The sequence below is a fragment of the Dioscorea cayenensis genome, chromosome 16, assembly GCF_009730915.1.
Source record: "Dioscorea cayenensis subsp. rotundata cultivar TDr96_F1 chromosome 16, TDr96_F1_v2_PseudoChromosome.rev07_lg8_w22 25.fasta, whole genome shotgun sequence".
Taxonomy (NCBI): domain Eukaryota; kingdom Viridiplantae; phylum Streptophyta; class Magnoliopsida; order Dioscoreales; family Dioscoreaceae; genus Dioscorea; species Dioscorea cayenensis.
In genome coordinates this window covers 2,355,659-2,374,969 of record NC_052486.1, presented here as the reverse complement: position 1 = coordinate 2,374,969, position 19,311 = coordinate 2,355,659, and the positions used below count along the sequence as shown (strand labels likewise).

The 19,311-nt window shown below is 39.0% G+C and overlaps 1 long non-coding RNA gene across 1 annotated transcript; it reads right to left on the bottom strand.

The window, feature by feature from the left end:
- Positions 1-5,347: 5,347 nt before the first annotated feature.
- Positions 5,348-6,113, bottom strand: LOC120279634. The gene is made up of 3 exons (XR_005541972.1): positions 6,056-6,113; positions 5,876-5,948; positions 5,348-5,393 (listed from the first exon to the last, which is right to left on the bottom strand). It is a non-coding gene; the product is annotated as an uncharacterized LOC120279634 (long non-coding RNA).
- Between the last annotated feature and the right edge of the window lie 13,198 nt (positions 6,114-19,311).

Genomic DNA, 19,311 nt, shown 5'->3' with positions numbered 1-19,311 from the left:
CCCCAGGTGTACCCCCAATATCTCTTATGATTCCTTTTAGTATGTCAATCCATGATGTAGAAGATTTTGAAACCCAAATCCATGAATGTAATAGAAAAGCATCATTTATTTTTAAATGATTATATATCTGTTGTGCAAGTGTTGTTTTGCCTATACCCCCCATGCCAACAATGGCAAAAAGGCAGCATTTCTGTTCAGGTTGAGAGACTAATAATTTAACAAGACTCTCAGTGGCATCTTTGATATCCCAACCCACAATATCAGGTTCAGGTAAGGAGGAACTCTGGCGATAAGAAGCTTCATTCATAGGATATGCATCACTTGAGTTAGAAGAAGTTATGAAATTAAACCTATCCTTGTCCTCAGATATCTCTTGTAACTTAACATTGAGATTCTTAATTTTTAGCAATCTCACAGCGAAATCGCACACCACGAAAACAAGAGAACAAGTGAAAGTCACAACGTACCCGAGGACAAGAGCTTGAATTGGGTGGAGAATGATCATCTTGTAAAAAGTCCTGCTCCTTGTATCATGCAAAGATCAATAATGTCATCAGCATCATACATCACATCTTTTCAGCTCATTGACCCATCCTTTGACAGTCTTGTCTTGAATCCTTCTCTTCTCGGCATCCTCGAGCACGTTTCGATCCTCGCCATCCTTCTCTGGAGCCTTTGGAGCTCAGCCTTCACTCCACACACCATGATGGCCTTCTCTTCCATGACATTAGCCAGTCTATCCACCAGCTTTTCTGCAAAAGCATCCAAAATCATAGCCATTTTTTTTTCTCTCTTTGTTACCACAAATCTTCTCAAGATCACAAGAATGAATGGCAATGAAAAAAAAAAAATTAGGAATTACATCCATCCCAATTTATAAAGGAAGAACATCTGATACTTTGCCTCTTACTACTGCTACTGCTACTTTGGAATATAGTTCAGACACTTTATTCTTTTCTAAACCTAGAAGACATGATCTAAAAGAACATTGAAGTTGCAAACTAGTAAAATCTTGCAGAACATATATAGAACATAGTACCTTGAGTGTTGGCAAAGTATTCCTTGGTTATTTAAAAGGTAATCCAGCACATGCTGCTGTGATTAGTGAGACTAGTTTTAGACATTGCTGCACTAATACAACAGGGTACCTTTAGTCATGTTATGCAAGCTCTTTCAACTTCTTCAGCTTTTCTTTTTCAATGATTAAAGTCACTTGCCACCCCTGAACTTTGAAATTTTGTTAGTTTTACTCATATATATTCATTTAATCTGGCATCAAATTTGTTAATTTTGATATTTCTCCTGATATCATAGTAGAGGCAACCAAACATATGACACTTCTATGTGAATCAGCATCATTATATATATTTGGTATCAAATTTGTTCATTTTGATCCTTCTGTTCATATCATGGCAGAATAGTCAAAATGAATAAATTTGTAGAGTCTCAGCCAAATAAAATCTACATGAACTTCAAAAAAATAAAAAATAAAGCACATATATTGAGATAACAAAGAAAATATAAAAGAAATTTATAAAATACACATGGGAGGAAAATGGAAGAAGAAACTCACCCTCGGTGGAGAAAGTATAAAAGTGCACAAAACAAAACTTAAACATAAACATTTCTTCAAAGATACTATAACAACTTTTTTTTAAATAAAAAAAAAATCTTTTGACCATTTTTTTTTTATTTTTCATGTAAAAGTGAATTTTAAACCAGTTTAAACTTTGATGTTATTTCTTGGTGTTTGATATTTGCACTATGTCATTTCCGGTTGAGAAAGAGTTTATTTATTTATTTATTGATAGAATTAGAGTTTGCCAACTCACGAGGCAAGCATGATTGTTGATTTTTATCCTTTAACCAATATATATATATAGATATATATTGCGACTCGATATTGAACAATAATCTCTCGAGTTAGTCAACCATTGGATGGGTCAGATGAGTATGACACTGAAAAGATAAGGGGAGATCGTGGGCTCAAACCCTCCCCGACGAGATTATTCTACCGTCATCGTTTATATCACTGTTCACCCCGGGATTCTTATACTATTCTCATACTGTCATATACTCGCGACATTCGGGTTTTCAGATCTTGTTTGCATCTGCTCATATTAATATAAAAAAACATTTGTCTATTTTTAAAACAATACCTCAAGTTGGTCCTTACTATTAATTTCTGTGAGTGAAGTGGCAAAGCCTGCTGTAATATTCACATAATTGTTTATGTTATGTAGCATGTGGTCATTTTTTTTTTATTTGTCATTTTAAAGAAATAAATCTTTCCCAAAAAAAGTATTAGACGTTAGTGTTGGATGCATGAGATGTGGATTTTGATTTTAATATCAATACTAACACTCGTTTTTTAAAATAAAATAGCAAATGGGCCACCTAACTTGGCTACTTAGCCCAAAACAAGGCATAAGATAAACTTTAAACAAAAAATAGATAAAACACAATTTAATTAAAAAAACATGAAAAGAGTATAACAGTATATGAGAATACAATTAAACTAGATGATGCCAAGTGACAAAAACTATATATTAATTTGGAAAGGTATGTGTCCATAGAAAATCAATATGTTTAATTGGTTAGTTTGGGATAATTGGGTTCTAACTCTAGAAAATTTGTTAAAGAGGAGGTTATTGACATATTTGTTTTGCCACTTAACAGTCAAATCCACAAACAACTTGCTTATACAATGTTCCTTGTACAATCTACTTTGTTCAATTTTTTAGGATAGGTCACCCTCCATACTCTTTAGACGATATGTGGACATCGTGGAGACCTTCATTTATAAGAATAGGGGATCTCCTAGCTTGTGCTATCATATGGAATATTTGATTTGAACAATACTTTCATAGTCTTCAATTATCTTGAAAATTGATCATATGTTTCTTTCTTAGATGACGACATCTCCAAAGACTACAAAGACAAAATTGGAGAATAGTATTGCAGCAATACAACACAACTTAAGAGTTTCTAGGTCCTCGTATAAAAGAAGAGATTGTTAGTCACTAGGTGACCACCCATGAAGGTGGAGTAGCTAAAGTCATATCTATTTGAGGGATAAAAAAAGATTCAATCAAACTAGAAACATAAAACAGAAAACATGGAAGAATTACAAGAGATCCACTAGCAAAAAGTGGAATGAAGTTTTTCCACTAGATTGCACTGAAACTCAATTGGGGCATGCATTTCATTTTAAATTTTTATTAAATAATTTAAAAACGCAAAAATTCTTTTAAAAATTATAAATAATAAATAAATAAATCTTATAAATTTTAAAAAATATATTAATATAGTCTCATACCTAAATGCACATAATTTCCAGATTTAATATATATATATCAGAAATTAACTTTTCGCGCATATCTTATTTAAAAAATATTTAATAAAATCATTTTTAGGCATACACGCTTCCTTATATAATTATATTTTTCAAGCTTACTCATCCTTTTTAAATTATTTTATTTTTTATTAAAAAAGATATTTAAGTAAGATATATGCACCAATATATACCTGAGCGGAAAAGACCTAGTCAAAATTCTGGCAGGCCAGCCCGGCCCACGAGGTCTGAGCCCACATAGCTCGTGACAGCCCTGTAGTGACATGGCCCTTGGGCCAAACTCCAGCCCAGCACAGGCCTAGGCGTTCATGTCATACTAAATAACCAAATGAGCAACAATCACTTAAAAAAAAAAATTGGAGAACAAAACATGAAATAATAAATGAATACTAAAATAAATAAATAAATAAATAAATAAATAATGAACTCCCAACTCATAAGACCGAATGCCTATCAATTTATTTGAGATTTTACATGTCTGAATATGATATATATATATATATATATATACATCTCCATATTTCTCTTTTTGGTGTAACAATTTCTTTTGTTAATTTTAACACACACGGATGAATGACATGATAAAAAAAAACATACCAATTACACATAAATAAAGTACCCACCAGTTTTTCTTTTAATAAATTGGAAGGAAATCAGAAATCATTCATTTTCCTTTCCCTAAGCAAAGGAGTAAAAGAGAGACTCTGATCAACGCCATCGTGCAATCTGATCCCGAATCCTTTGCGTAGAGGGCGTTCGTTTTGGGAGGACCCGAGATCGAATCCCATGTCCGTGCAAAGATGAGGCAGTGTGGGTCGGCGTTGAGCCTCGCTTTCTCACACGCCAGCATCGCGCCCTCGACTTACTCTTAAATGAGTGCGCTTTGATCGCCTATTTGTCACTTAGAGGAAAAAAAAATTATATGCATCACAGAAGGAAATATATCCCGTCACCTGTTTAATTAATAAATAAACAAATAAAAACATTTGGCTTTCCAAAAAAAAATCAACAAACAGGTGAGAATAAAATTTGCAGCATAAATCATCTAAAATAGATAAACACTAAAAAGGATACCAATTTTTGAAATTAATCTATACAAAGCTCCAAATGATTCTCAGGTGAACAGAGAGGCTCTAAAAACAGAAGATCATAAAATATCTACAGTTGTATACATATACACTGTCAAAACAACCTGAAATTAATACAGTAAAACTAAATAAATTTAAAGCATGTTAAGAAAAAGAGTTCCATCCACCAACAAAGAGAAAACAAATGAGGCACCAGAAAAAGATGGTAAAACAAATAAAAACACAATGAGAGAAATCAGCAATAAATTCTATCCCCAACAAATACTGATTATACACAAACATACATTCTTTCATGCTTAGTAAGAAGACGATAATGCCCAAAAATGACTTCTAACCGGAGAAGCCTCAAAATGCCACATCCTTCAAACCATGAATGTCTGCTAAAAACAAGAGGCATTTCTTTTTAACCTTACAATGAGAAATAACTAACCTGCAGGATTCAGTAGCACGTATACTTTTCTGCATGTTATCTTTGTTTCCTCTCAGGTGCTGACAGGAGATCGCGGACTAGTGCTCGGAATGGTAAGGGAGGATCTGACATGAGAGACAAGTACAGCTTCGTTGCTGACAGCTTTGGATGCTGCAATTTCTTCTAAGCGTTGCCAAATTAATTCCCGTTTATCTTGCAACTCTCTTTCCTTGGCCTTGTTTTCTTGGAATTTTGTTAAGCATTCCTCGAAAAGTTCTTCGTCAGCATCCAAAAAGAGCTTCCTCACATTCAAAGTTAGGCTTTTGTGCACAGCCTGGTTCCAGTGCTCCTGTGTGTTCTTCTCTAAAGCTGGGAAGATGATCGGTAGAATGACCTTCCGGTTTTGGGCTATCAAATTTCGCACATGATCATTGTTCCACAGAAATAATGCCCGTTCTGCTACCTGGAACTGGAAGGCACATCAGAGAGCATACTGTCTGCTCGAAATGTAGGCGAGGAATTGCATATCCACCAATTAATCCTGTTGTTCAATATCAAATAGACATTTCATTATTGGCAGGTGATATTTTGATTGGCGCTCACATGAATAAAAAGAATACACTGTAGGCTCTGTAAAATTATAAATTTCAAAGAGAAAAACAGAGCATCCTATATATAATTAACTCATAAGAAACTGTCACTCATCGTTGTTCACAAAAATAAGTAAAGAAGAAAATCAATTATTAAAGAGTTTGACATGCTATCGGAGCAATCTCCAAAACTCATGGTGTAAATTAAAGAAACCAGTAAAAAGAAAACAATGGCGCAAGTTCGAAATTACTTGATAATAAAGCCAGATATTTATACAGCAAACACATGCACATATCACAATTTTGAAGATTGAACTATAACAAGCTATGAGCTTAATACCAACCAGATCATGAAATAGATCAATAAAATTTCCAAACTGATTTAATACAGGAAAGATTAACTAAAGATGCAATGAGTGATATATACAAATACCAAGTCATGCACGTCCACTTCTCATTCCTTCAGAACCTCTAATTGTAATTCAAGCTTCCATCCTCCAATTCGGCTGTGCCACCAAAAGATATACATGTCATACAAAATCAGCAAGTATCATTTAAAGAGTACAAAGGTACTTTCGTCACATTACTTCATAAAAAAACACAGTGCTCTCACCCAAAAGCTTCGGCAAAGAATTGATTGGTATACTAATTCCTCATGAGAAGAAAAACTCCTGCACATTTAATCATCCAGAAAATATGCAAATTAAGAAGGAAATCAATTCAACTAAAGAAATGAGGAAAAGTTTCAGCGCTACTCACAGAAAAATTTAAATGCTATCATCTCACGTTGAAAGTTGAAACCAAGTGATTTTGCTGAGCTCAAACTAAACACATCGTTGAGTCACCAAGTCACATATTTGCAATAAAAATTATGTTTGTTAGAGGACTAGTATATACTTATACTATACTTGTTAGAGGACTACTATATACTTATACTATACTTTTGTATCTTACTCGCTTATACATACTAACTACTTCAGTATTTATACACATTGTATCTCATTTATTGGCCTCTTGCCCTAATGAAAGTATGCCCATTCTTATCAACATCTAACATGGTATCGAGATGTTCTTTCGTGATCCGTGATCGGAGTCCACTACTGGACTTTTGAGAGTCCGATCTGTTCTCATCATTCTCGCTCTTCTCCTCGGCCCGGATCTCTCTCGAGTTTGGCTCCGCACGCCGATCGGCCCGCCGATCCTCACTCCTCGTTGATCATCCACCACTCGCCGCTGACGCCTTTGTGAGCCATCGTCCTCGGTCCCGACCACCGCCGCCAAGTTCTTCGACCCCTTGCTCGGTCCTCGTGTACTCTTCTCATCATCGCCATCATACAAGCCTGCAGACGACCATCCTACTCTTTCCGTCTCGGGTCTCTTGTGCGACCGCCATCCCTACTCGTTTCATCAAGGACCGTGAGCTTGGACATCGAGAGTCTTCATCGGCAGAGGCTTCCACCGAGATCCACGTACAAGCCGATCGTCCCCTTCCTACCGGCCGCGATGATCGCGATCTTTCTTCATTTTGGTCAACAAGCTTAATGGCATTCATTGTTTTAGCATGTGATGATAGTGGATGTTCCTATTCACTAGATGGTGACATTCCACTAATTGGGCCGACCAAACATGATGGGAGACAAGCATGCATGTGATGTTGTTTTTTTTATTTATTTATTTTTGCATGTGATGTTATTTCCCTAATAGTTGTTTATTAACAAAAACAAAAACCTGCCCACATGGCTTTCTACCTCAAATTTTCTTAGTCGTGGATGTCAAATTAAACGGCTCCAATTATAAAGAATGGTACACTACTCTCACGTATCATTCTACTTGGATACGAGTTATTTGGACATGTGGATGATACTCTCCCCTCCTAAAGAGACCGGACAAGACATTTGCTTCATGGGTTACTCGACGATCATCGCACAATGTCTATCTATCCGCCGCCATGCGTAGGTTGATATTCGCGATGGAAATTGGGCATCTTCCCGACCGCCCTAGCTAGTGGACTCATCTGCGTCACATGTTTGAGCAGTCCAGCTCGGGCTCGCCAAGATGCTATTTTTCGAGATCTCACCTATGTTCAAGAACGGAGCGCCCCATGACGGGGAATATGTTGCGAATTGCGATCATTGTGGAGAGCAACTTGACTCTTTAGAGCCTTCCACTTGTTTCGACGTGCAGTGTTTGTAAGGCTCGTATTCGCCTCGCCTGCACACGGGCCGACCTTTGAGTTTCCGATGCGCTCCGTCCCCGACTATGAGCTGCTCGCAGCCAATTACTTAATCGAGACCCAATTCCTCCTTTGATGATGTTAGTAGCGCAGTTGTTATGGCTCGAGGAAACGAGGCTACATGCACTCATCATCTCGCCTTGGCTCTACGAGACAGCAGCTCTTGGTCTGCGACATCTTCGCGCTCTTCTCGACCTCTACTCCCAAAGGTACACCGTTGTCCTCTCGGATCCTCTCCTTTTTGCCGCTATCGCAGCTGACACGGTCATACAAAAATCTCAATGTCCAAAGCTTTCAAGAACGGCAATAGCAACATCCACAAAGATCGTCCACCCTCAACGGGTCTTTTTGGAGTTCCTTCTTCACCTCATGTCTGCTACTGGCCGAGGCCTTGACTCCCGACTTCTTCCGGGATATTGCCTCGAGGTTGCTAAGCTTACAGAGCATCCACATGCCATGCAGCGTGCCATGCAATCCAGCTCTTCCTCCGTTATGTCAACTGCCCTGTGGTATGTCTTCCTCCTCATGGATTTTAGACTCTGGTGCTACTCACCATATGATCAGGATGCTACTACCTTAGTTCATCATTCTAACACTCACCCATTTTCTAGTGTTCGTACTACTGACGGAAGTCTTCTTCCTGTCACGCAGTCTGGTCACCTTCAGTCTTCTTTATTTACTATTCCTCAGTTCACCATGTTCCGGTTTAGCTTTTTAAATCTATTTCCTGCCACCAGACGCATGCATCATGGTTTGATCACATCTCTTCTTCTTCGCACTGTCTGCGGGACCATCTTACAGGTCAGAGGATTGGGATCGGGCGTAGAGTTGGCGGGCTTTATCACCTTGAGTCTCTCCATCTACCTGCGATCTACTTCTCCTTCCATATGTACTCCCGCTCACCGTTGCTTTCCTTGCTTGTTCATTAGATCGTTGGCATGCTCGATTAGGGACATGTATCTAATGCTCATCTGAAACTATTAACTGAGTTCGAGGTATCTTGGTTCCGTCTCTTCGGCTCATTATCTTCTTGTATGGGTTGTAAGTTTGCTAAACATTCGGCTCTTCCTTTTACATCTAGTGACCCTTTTCCAACTCCACTTTTTGATCTAGTACATCTCGATGTTTGGGGTCCCCGCTCCTTCCTCTTCTCTCACTGGATTCTCTTATTACATAAGCTTCATTGATGACTTTTCTAGATATACCTGGCTCTACCTAATGCGATCTCGTTCTGAAGTCTACACCATTTATTCTCAATTCACACAAATGGTTCAAACTCGATTCGATAAGCGAATCAAGGTACTATTCTTCTTCCCAGTATGTTGCTCCTCACTCTATCGACTGTCGATCTTTTCACTAAGGCACATCATCGCTTTCTCGATTTCGTCTGGTTGACAAACTCTCGGGCTTTATGATCCACTTTTGTGAGTTTGAGGGAGGGTGTTAGAGGACTAGTATATACTTATACTATACTTGTTAGAGGACTACTATATACTTATACTATACTTTTGTATCTTTTATCTATACATACTAACTACTCAGTATTTTATACACATTGTATCTATTTATTGGCCTCTTGCCTTAATGAAAGTATGCCCATTCTTATCAACATCTAACAATGTTTATCAACAATTCCTCCTGTTAAAACACTAAAACAAACACATGCGTATCACAATTATTAAAATATAAGTAACAAGTTTATAGTGTCAAGCTTAATTCATAATAATAAATATATATATAGAGTTGCAATATGAGTCCTATATATATACATACCAGTTGTTATATAATTCGTAGACATAAAATTATCCTAATAATTTATCTTCATCTTATTGATTTGAAGCCAAGGGATCGACAGAGCCATTCCAAGCATAATATATATCCACCAGTACTCTATTCAATATCAAGTAGAAGTTTTATTATTACTAGCAGCAGACTTACTATATTTTCAGAACAGATGAACAAATAATCAGAATAAATTATTACGCTCTCTGACATTACTTACAAAGAAACGACATATACTTCCCCTCTAGAAAGCTTCATTGGAATAGCATACACAAGAGACATGCTCCATAGTAATTTCTGAAGTTCTACTGGACATTCAATAATTAAATATCTGCATGTATATAATCGACTCAAAAGAACATAAGTAATTTATACACTCAAACTGCATGTCATGTAGTTAAGTCATAATAAAGTCACAAATTTGCCATAAAAATTTGTTTATCCACCATTCAACCTGTGAAAACTAATACAGGTAAAATAAAATAGAATTGCACAAGTGATGAGCTTAATTCCTAATCATAAAATATATAAATAAGTAATTCAAAAGCTATTGGATACATAAGGCATACATATGCAGCAGATATGCAATCACAAGGCATACATATCATAATTTTGATACAGTAAGGCACTATCAATATATAGAGATGAAGGAGATTGAAAGAGAGGTTTCATGAATCATACCAGTTGATATATCTTCACCAAGGTTCTTTTCATAGAAAAAAATGTTTGGTTGGTGTACTTAAAATACATGCTTTTGTCCTCTGCATAAGCTAAAAAACAGGGTACTGTGATCCAAATGTCGTAGAAAAATGTTTCATGTTGTTGTATGTGTCCACCAGAGTTAGGCCTGGAACAAAGCACTAGAAATGAATGACTAGTTTATAGTAGAGATGTAATGAGTCATACAATATCCATATATACCAGTCATTATACCTTAACATCATCTAACTACCCTTAACAATATCCAAAAATTACCCAATTACCCTTAACCATAGTATGAAATTATTTGTTATATATTGTTACACGTTGTAATTTTTACCTATTTTTAGGTTGTGTTTGTAAATAGCATATGATAATCTAAAATGTTTTAGTGATGTTTGTAAAAACCTTAAAAATATGAATTTACTCAAAAATTCATAATTTTTAATAATTTTAAAAATAATTAAAGCGTATATAAAAAAATTATATTGGTTACCTATAGTTTAAATAATTTAAGTCTATAAAATATAATAAAAAATTTTGATGGGTATATTAATAAACTTATAATGGTCATTTGTTGAATGAAACGAGTAATGTCTACAAAATAAGAAGAAAAAAATTTTCAAGGGGTATATAAGCAAACTCATTTTGGTAATTTACCCTTATTCCATCTATTGATTTAACACCATTAAGAGTCAACTTAACCATAGGGGCATAGAAGCAAATATAATTGATTTGTAGGAGTATACAAACAAATATCATTTTTATGGGGGTATTTAAGCAAATTCATGATTTTATAGGGGTATGCAAGTAAAAATCCCTTATTATTATTATTATTATTATTATTATTATTATTATTATTATTATTATTATTTACGGATTGCCGCAGGCGGATGGTGTCTCTAGGAAAAAGCTTTGCTTTTAATTTTGAAAAACCCTCTGCATCTACATCTTCAAGAGGAGGTCTTGGAGCTTGGCTTCTCTGTATCCTTTTATCATATATTTAGGTCTCTCATTTAGTACTATTTTCTTACTTTTTTCTATGTTTTGTATCTCTTTAAAGTTCTATTTCATTTGATACAAATGGTTTATCGACTTTTATTTAAAAGAAAAAAAAATAAATTATTTACAAAATATTTTTTTTTTAAAAAAATCATATACTTATCACTAGAGTTGGAATTTGATTTGTGTAAAATGATTCAATATTTTTTTGGACATCAATTTTGATAAGGTATGTTTCTCCACACATCTTCTGATAAATCTATTTTATAATTCACACTCATTGGCTTAGACAAAAAATCAAAAACATAAGAGAAACGAGGGAGTGGGAGTCACTCAATTATTTCTTGGAGGGACTAACCACCACTAAGAAATGAATATCTCTACTTCTTATTGTTAGAAGAGAAAAAGAATGAAAAGAAGAGAAGAAAAGAGATGGATCAATGCTCATCTATTACCCAACAAGTGTGATCATGGGGCTTCATATAGAAAGCCAAATATCTGAGATATACCCATGTATATACATACATATATCTAATATACATACACACATCTAACACCCCCCCTCAAACTCAAGGTGGATCATGTGTCTTGAGTTTGGACAACATAAAGAGATCTTGATCACGTGATGCGGGCTTTGGTGAAAAAAATCGACCACTAACCCCGGTAGGAAGATAATGGAGGGACACAGTATGAGCCACCGACATGACAACGGGTGAAGTGGGCATCCACACCAATGTGTTTGGTCACTCATGCTTGACGGGATCGATGAGTAATCGAAGGGCTCCCGTACTGTCGCAGTGAATAGGAATAGGAGAATGGATCGGTACACCAAAATTCTATAGAATCGAGCGAATCCAAAGCACCTCCTGTACTGTAGAAGCCAAAGCACGAACCCTCATCTCGAGATTGGACTTGGCAAGTTTACTATTTCTTAGTCTTCCAAATAACAAGTGAAGACCCAAGAAAGATACAGATGCTGATGCGAGACCCGATCATCGTGAGCTGGCCCAAGTAGCATCGAGAATAGGCTCAGAGTCAAGAGTGGACTAGTGTGAGTAGAACAAACCTTGCGAGGCAATGCCACTGAAGATATTGCAAGACTCAAGAAGATGTCCATAATGAATGCAGGTGGAAGCCTTGAACAAACTCGAATGAGAATGTGCACGAGATGAGAAAATGTCGGGGACGTATAACGAGCAAGATATACCAAGCTACCCACAAGATGTCGATAGTGAGTAGGATCTGGTAAGGGAGTCCCATCGAGCACGCGGTCGCAAATGCAACTCCAGTCGACAGTGGCGATAGCACGAGTATCCGTCTGCCGAGAGCGAGGCAAGAAGATCAAGAGTGTAACGTCATGAGATAGTCGATGAGCCATCGGGATGAGATGTGATCTCGATACCCGTAAAATAACGAAGTGGACCTAGATCGATCATCAAGAAGGTGTCTCGCACGCTTTACGCTTCACAAAAGTAATATGAGCGGAATCATCACCGGTAAGAATCATATCATCCATGTAGACGAAGAAGAATGGTCCGCCACGAGTGAAAGAATGAATAAAGGCTCAGCTTTGGATCATGGATGCTCGGAGTAAATCATAGACCTCAACCACCGTGCTAAACCTCTCAAACCCGAGCACGAGGGCCAGTTGAGGACCATAGAGAGCACGGGCGAAGGCTACAAATAGATCCCGGAGGCACACAGAGGCCGGAGGAGGAGTCATGCAGACCTCCTCCTTAGGTCCCCATGAAGAAAGGCGTTCTTCACATCAGTCGATGAAGAACCCACCGACGAACAGCGGCAACACCAACTAATGTACCAACAGTGCAGTGCAGTGTGGGCCACGGGGCAAAAAGTCTCCTCATAGTCACGACCCGTACTCAGCGAAAACCGCGAGAGCAACAAGACGCGCTTTATAGCGCTCGAGAGATCCATCGAGCGTGTCTTCCATCAGATAGATCCAAATGACAAGTAATGGGAATGGCATATGGGCGGGAAGAGGGACAATATCCCATGTATGGAGTTTGAGACAAGGCATCGAGCTCTCAATACATGCAGATCCACCACTCGAGCGATCGAGACACGCTTCCTGTGGGTACTGGCTCAATGACATCCCGGATACTAGTGTTAGAAGAAGCATAGCGAGCGTGTGGATGTAAAGTGGAGCGATCTCGTAAAGAATAAGGAGGAGAAGATACCTCAGGAGCTGGATCGATAGTAGGAAAGGCGTCCCGAGAAGACCGATCTTGGTGGAGCTGAGCGTGGGATCTCGGCGATGGTAAAATAAAACCGAACTGGCGGGTGAGCGGTAGGGAGTGAAGGAGAAGAGGTGACACGGGCAGGGAGACTCAGCAGAGATGAGTGGAGAAGGAGGATCTAGAAGAGTGACTCAAAGAAGCTCTGGGAAGTGAGGAGAGGGAGGAGTGGGAAGGCATGTGGGACGATGTCCGCAGGAGAAAGGGAGGGAAAAGAAAAGAGAGAGGAACCGAAGGAGAAGGATGGAAAAAGAGGTGGAGGCTGGGCGACAAGATAGCGATCAACAGTCTCCGGCGAGTGATGGCGGCCGTCGGTGAGCGGCAAGCAGTGTGGACGCTGGTCGCGTGTGGTGACTGGCGCAAGTGCTGGGCGCAGGTGTTGGCCGAGCGCTGGATGTGACCGGGAGATGGGAGTTGGTGTCGGGGCATGGGCCGGGAGGCGCGGTGGCGCGAGCGAGGGGCTTGGCCCGGTGTTGTGCCGGTCGCGCAGTTGTGCGCGTGGGTTAGGGAAGTTGTGCACGGAAGGATGAAAGCAGTACGAATAAGTGAGATGAAAGGAGGAATAAGAGAAGAAAGGAAGACAGGGACTAGTGAGGTGTGAGAGACGGGCGGGAGAGATGGGGCGGAGAGATGGCCGGGAGAGGTGGCCGGAGGAAGGTACCTAGTCCCGATACCATGTTAGAAGAGAAGAATGAAAGAAGAGAAGAAAAAGATAGGATCAATGCTCATCTATTACCCAACAAGTGTGATCATGGGGTCTCATATAGAAGCCAAATGTCTGTATACTCTATGTATATATATACATATATATAATATACATACACACATCTAACACTTATTAGTAGTGGTAACATACAAATAGTCGCTAAAGACCATATATAGGCTTTTTGAGAAGACTCATTAGGTGTTAGTCATACACATGCACGCGATCTAGTATTTTGGTTTGGTGTCAATTCACTAATCCCTTCTTCATGATCTAACAATATAAATTTTATATTTTATTTGTCGAAGAAGATAACAAATGACTTTTTCTTATATTTTTAATAGTTATAATATAATATTGTGTATATATAAATACACACTCATTTGCAACTTTTTTTTTGTAGGTAGATATATTTTTGCAAAATTCAGGTTTTGGTAACAGTTGGATATTGTATTGAATTATTAAATTAATTTTATTATTTTTAAAAATAGAAATGGAACTTTTATTAAAAGAAAGAAATATCAAAGCTCTACACAACAAGGCAAAGAAATAAAACAAAATAGAGCAATAAGAGCTATTTAATCACTAGAGCGGGTGATCTTAGGTGACCGACATAAAGAGAAATAATAATAGATGGAGGAGGTGTAAACGATAAGTTCATAGATCAAGAACCTCTAGTTTATATCAATAAAAGAAATCTAGGCTTTGTGTAACAATCTACTATTTTATGTTATCTCTCTGGTTTGTACTTTTGTCCTAAACTCGTTTAGGACTTTATCTCTTATATTTAGTAGTGTATAACTATAAAAGCTACATATACAATAATTAAAAATTAATAGATATAATTGCCAGTACTGTGTCCTATAATTGTGTACTCTTTCGCTTTTTAGTCCTTGTAATATTTTTAAGACGCTTAAGTCCTAATATTGGATACTAGGTTGGGACTTTCTGTCCGAGATGTGCATGCCATCTACTTCACTGCTTCTTTTGAGTCGGCTATGGCTTTCAACCGTCAAGCAGTTAGAAACGATTAAGTCACTCGTATTTGATCGGTAGCTGAGACTTTTTAGTCCTCCCTATTTTTGTAATAAAACACACATTCGCACTAGGTACAATCAAAGTTTTCATATTTGGTCGCCTGACTTTTGGTCCCCACCTTGTCCAGCAATAAAAGTCATCAGCCGGGTCCAAAAGAAACCGTGAGATAAGCCATCTGCTGCCACAGCACTAGAGAGGTCCCAACTCGATTCAAATACGGTACTTAGGATGTAGCTAAAGGTATTACAAGGACTAAAACAGCTACACACACGCACACACACACACACACACGCACACAATTATGTCGACCAGAGTTTCAGAATTAAATCAATCAAATTAATACCCTTTAATCGCTAAACAAAGTACACCACACCTTTGAATCCGTCTATTATGCCATACTAAATCCCTTTATTTTAAAATTTGGAAGTCCTAGTCCTCGACTACCGAGCGCTGATCGTTCTTATCTTTTATTACTTGGTATCTTTTATTTTAAATATTGTATTCACAAAAATAATTATGTACAAAATAGGGTGCGATCCGGATCACACTTTCGCGATCCAAAATTCACGCCACGCAACCTCTCTGCGGGTCCGCTGTCAAAATCAGTATATAATCTAACGACAGCACCATACCAACAATTAAGTGATCTATAATTGGTTGACATTCCTATCAGACCCACCACAAAGTGGTGAGGAGAGCCCATCAAGGTGCGTTGGTCCTAAAGAGTCCCGAGTAGAAGTTGTGTGCGACGAGGCCCAACGCTCACGTGTACACGGGCCCTCACTCAGCACTTGCACTCCACCGGCATGTGGACGCAACTCCTATGAGCAGCGTAGCCACTTCATCACCCAACACATTAATTGTGATTTTTAATAATATATATATAGAAAAATACTACTTAATAAAAGCACACATCAAACGTCAACGCAGACGGAGGACTAGCATTTCTAAATTTACATTAAAGGGACTTAAAAAGCCCAGAAAATAGTAGAAGGATAGCCATTATAATTGTTTAGGGACTAAAAAGTAATTTTATGCTCAATTAATACATTATATCTTAATTCCTTTCTTATGTAGTAATCATCTCATAATACTCGATAAGTTCTTTTTATTTTTACTTTACCACCATATATGATGCCACAACCATACGCGCACACACACACACGCATAATAACATATATTGTGCAATTAATCGCACCCACCCACTTCTTCCCATCACTAAACTCACATCCACCAAATTAACCTCGCTTTGGTGAAATGCAGTCAATCAATGTTTTATTGGTCTGTAGTGGGGTGTGGTAATTAGCGATTACGATAATGCACGGTAATTATGATAATGACCTCTTTTATGACCAATACGCGCAATGCACAGCGTTATCAGTGACAAAGCGGTATGGAAATGCTACAAATTATGTATAACGACCTTTCTATGGTGTATCATAAGTGTACTTGAAAACCACTTTTCTATATAACTTTGGAAAGGAGAGATACACACGCCCTTACATTCATCAAAAGTACCACAAGTAAATAATATTTGGGCCCAGAGAACGTTATATAAAGCAAGATCTTATTTACAATCAAACCTATAATGCTACTACAGATATTTCAATGCGAAATTCGGCACTTCACACCTTTGTTCAAGTTGGGCCAGTGGACCACACGTATATGTAGAGATATAAGGACTTATGTCGTAAGTTGTGTGACTACACAACCAATGTTTGCAGAATCTGTATATCTTGTGCTATTTTAGTTTTCGAGACGGGCCCAAATTGATCGCGGATTCGATTCAGAGTTTGAACTGCGTCTCCAATTATCTAATTTTTAAATGTGTGAGAAATTTCAATAATAATTATATGTTGTAGCAAATTTAGAGGTAAAATTATCAAATCTATAATGGGAAGACTTGTAATTAGCCCACAAAGATTTCTTTATAAATAGGGTGTGGTCCACGATTGAGCATGCTATAACTAGAGATTCGAATTAGGTTTCGAATTATGGTTCCATCTCCCCTCTCACGTGTGATCGAGTGAGAAAACCCACAAGTTCAATTACCTTTTCTTGTGTCAGATGGATTTAAGTGCATTGCACGCTTCACCAGTCAGCTCTTTGTTCCTAAGCAATCTCCAAAAGACATCCGGGGTTTGAACTAGGGTTTATACCCATTAGATCCATCACTTCATGCACTAATTTACCCACAACACCCATGGAGGCTAACACCTCTACCATATCACGTCTTAATAGATGCAAACACAGGTATCGATCCAGCACACTATCTGAGTGTGCGAGATCAGCCTACCGCATTGAAGTGATGGCCAAAATGGGCTAGGTAGCCGCTTGCCCAAATTAGCGGGTTGGAGTCGCATAATCCGACCACATCATGAGATGGGGAAAAGTTTGATCCGAGCTCTCGACGAAGAGACACATGTTGTGACTCTCCGCAGAGTGTAGTGGCTCGGTCGGACTAACGACTATATATGGTATATAGAATATACTTAATTACTTTATTATTATTTAAAATCTCTTGATATGAAGGTATCATGTCACTTCTTGATGACCTCGGGATGATAATCGCTGGGTTCTAGCGAGGTGATATTTCTCGACAAGCTTCACGGGATCGTCGGACCTTGATAGGAAGGCAGATCGGCCGGGGATCTCGTATGTTGAGGCAGAGGACTTCCTCGCTCGCGGTGACTATAGGGTGAAGGCTAACTTGACTATAATCAATGATCACGCTCGCATCTAGAGGGAAGGAACTAGGAGATAATGAGTGGATTACGGTCCGACATAGACAGGAAGAGCACTGACCCTCGAGAAGGACATAGGAAAGAGGGCAAGTCATTTGGCGGGTGAGGAGGCGACTTTGGCGCGGAGTGTTTCAGTGTTTCGTCCTGCGCACCATGGCGGAGTGTCATCACGGTGGTTGCTTGGGTGCTTTGAGTGTCTTTCGGACATGTTGAGTCAGCGTCCTTTGTAGCAGAGGTAGCCCCCATCGTAAGAAGATCGATGAGTGGGACCTCGACCAGAGTTCGGGAGGATGAGAAGGTTGAGATTGATTTGAGGTTGAAGCCACGGGGCTCCACTTGAACTCCACCGGTCGTCTCCCTCCCTACATATGTGAAGCTATCCATCCCAATCCCACCCCGGAGGTTTTTCGGTATTCCACGATGACACGGGGCAGTGGGCATCCTATCCACGAGAGCAGGCGGTCGGTGAGAATATTCTCCAGGATGCATCCCTGTCTATATCCCCGTAATGTCCCTTTATCGGGGGCCTATTACTCGATGCTTGATGATGTCAATTTTGCTTGATAGCCACAAAGGAGGAGTGAAGAAGGCCGACTCTCTAGGAGTGTTTGAACTATCATCTAAGCAAGGTTTAATGTTCCATATCCATGCTTTCCATGGACGCACGAGTGGGTGCACTTGGGAAGGTATTGGTTGGACAATGGATGCTCATTTGGAATGTACCACACGAGACTACGGTGTGGGAGTGTTATCTCACGAGATTCTCAAGCGAGTGGGAGACCTTGTGAGTGTCAAAGATGTCCCGCCTAACAAAAGAGCTTTTATCCCGTTTTAGTTTGATGAAGATTGGAAGTTTCTCTATCGATGGAGGTGGATCTCGGCTTCGGGATCGCGGCGTTGCTCGGGTCCACAATCACATGGAGGCGTGAGCTCCTAAATACCTGGTAGGGAACCTTGAGAGGTATGCTTGCCGATGTCTCACAATGCCCCTACGTGGCCTCAAAGGGGATGGGGTGGTGGACAAAGGCAAAGGCACTGTTATTTCAGCCCTTGGCTATTGGTAGAGAGGAAAACACAGCGAGCGACATCGAGTGGTTTCTCGGAAGGCTGCGAGACTCAGGTCTTTGATAGAGACATGGTGGCGGAGATCCTTACTTGGAAGGATGATGATGTACCTAGAGCGAAGGACTCAGCTTGCAACTCCAGCGATGGTGATGGTGGCATGGCCACATCACATGCTGGGAAAGACAAATGTAAGACTTAGAGACTCGTCGGACCGATGGTCATAGGAGTGCTTGCTCGGGTCGGATGCGGATCATGAAAAGAACATTACATAATCTGCATTCGAGGAGCGGCGTACATGAAAAATTGGGAGAACACATGTGTCGCTCCTCGCGTAATTCCATCTGACTG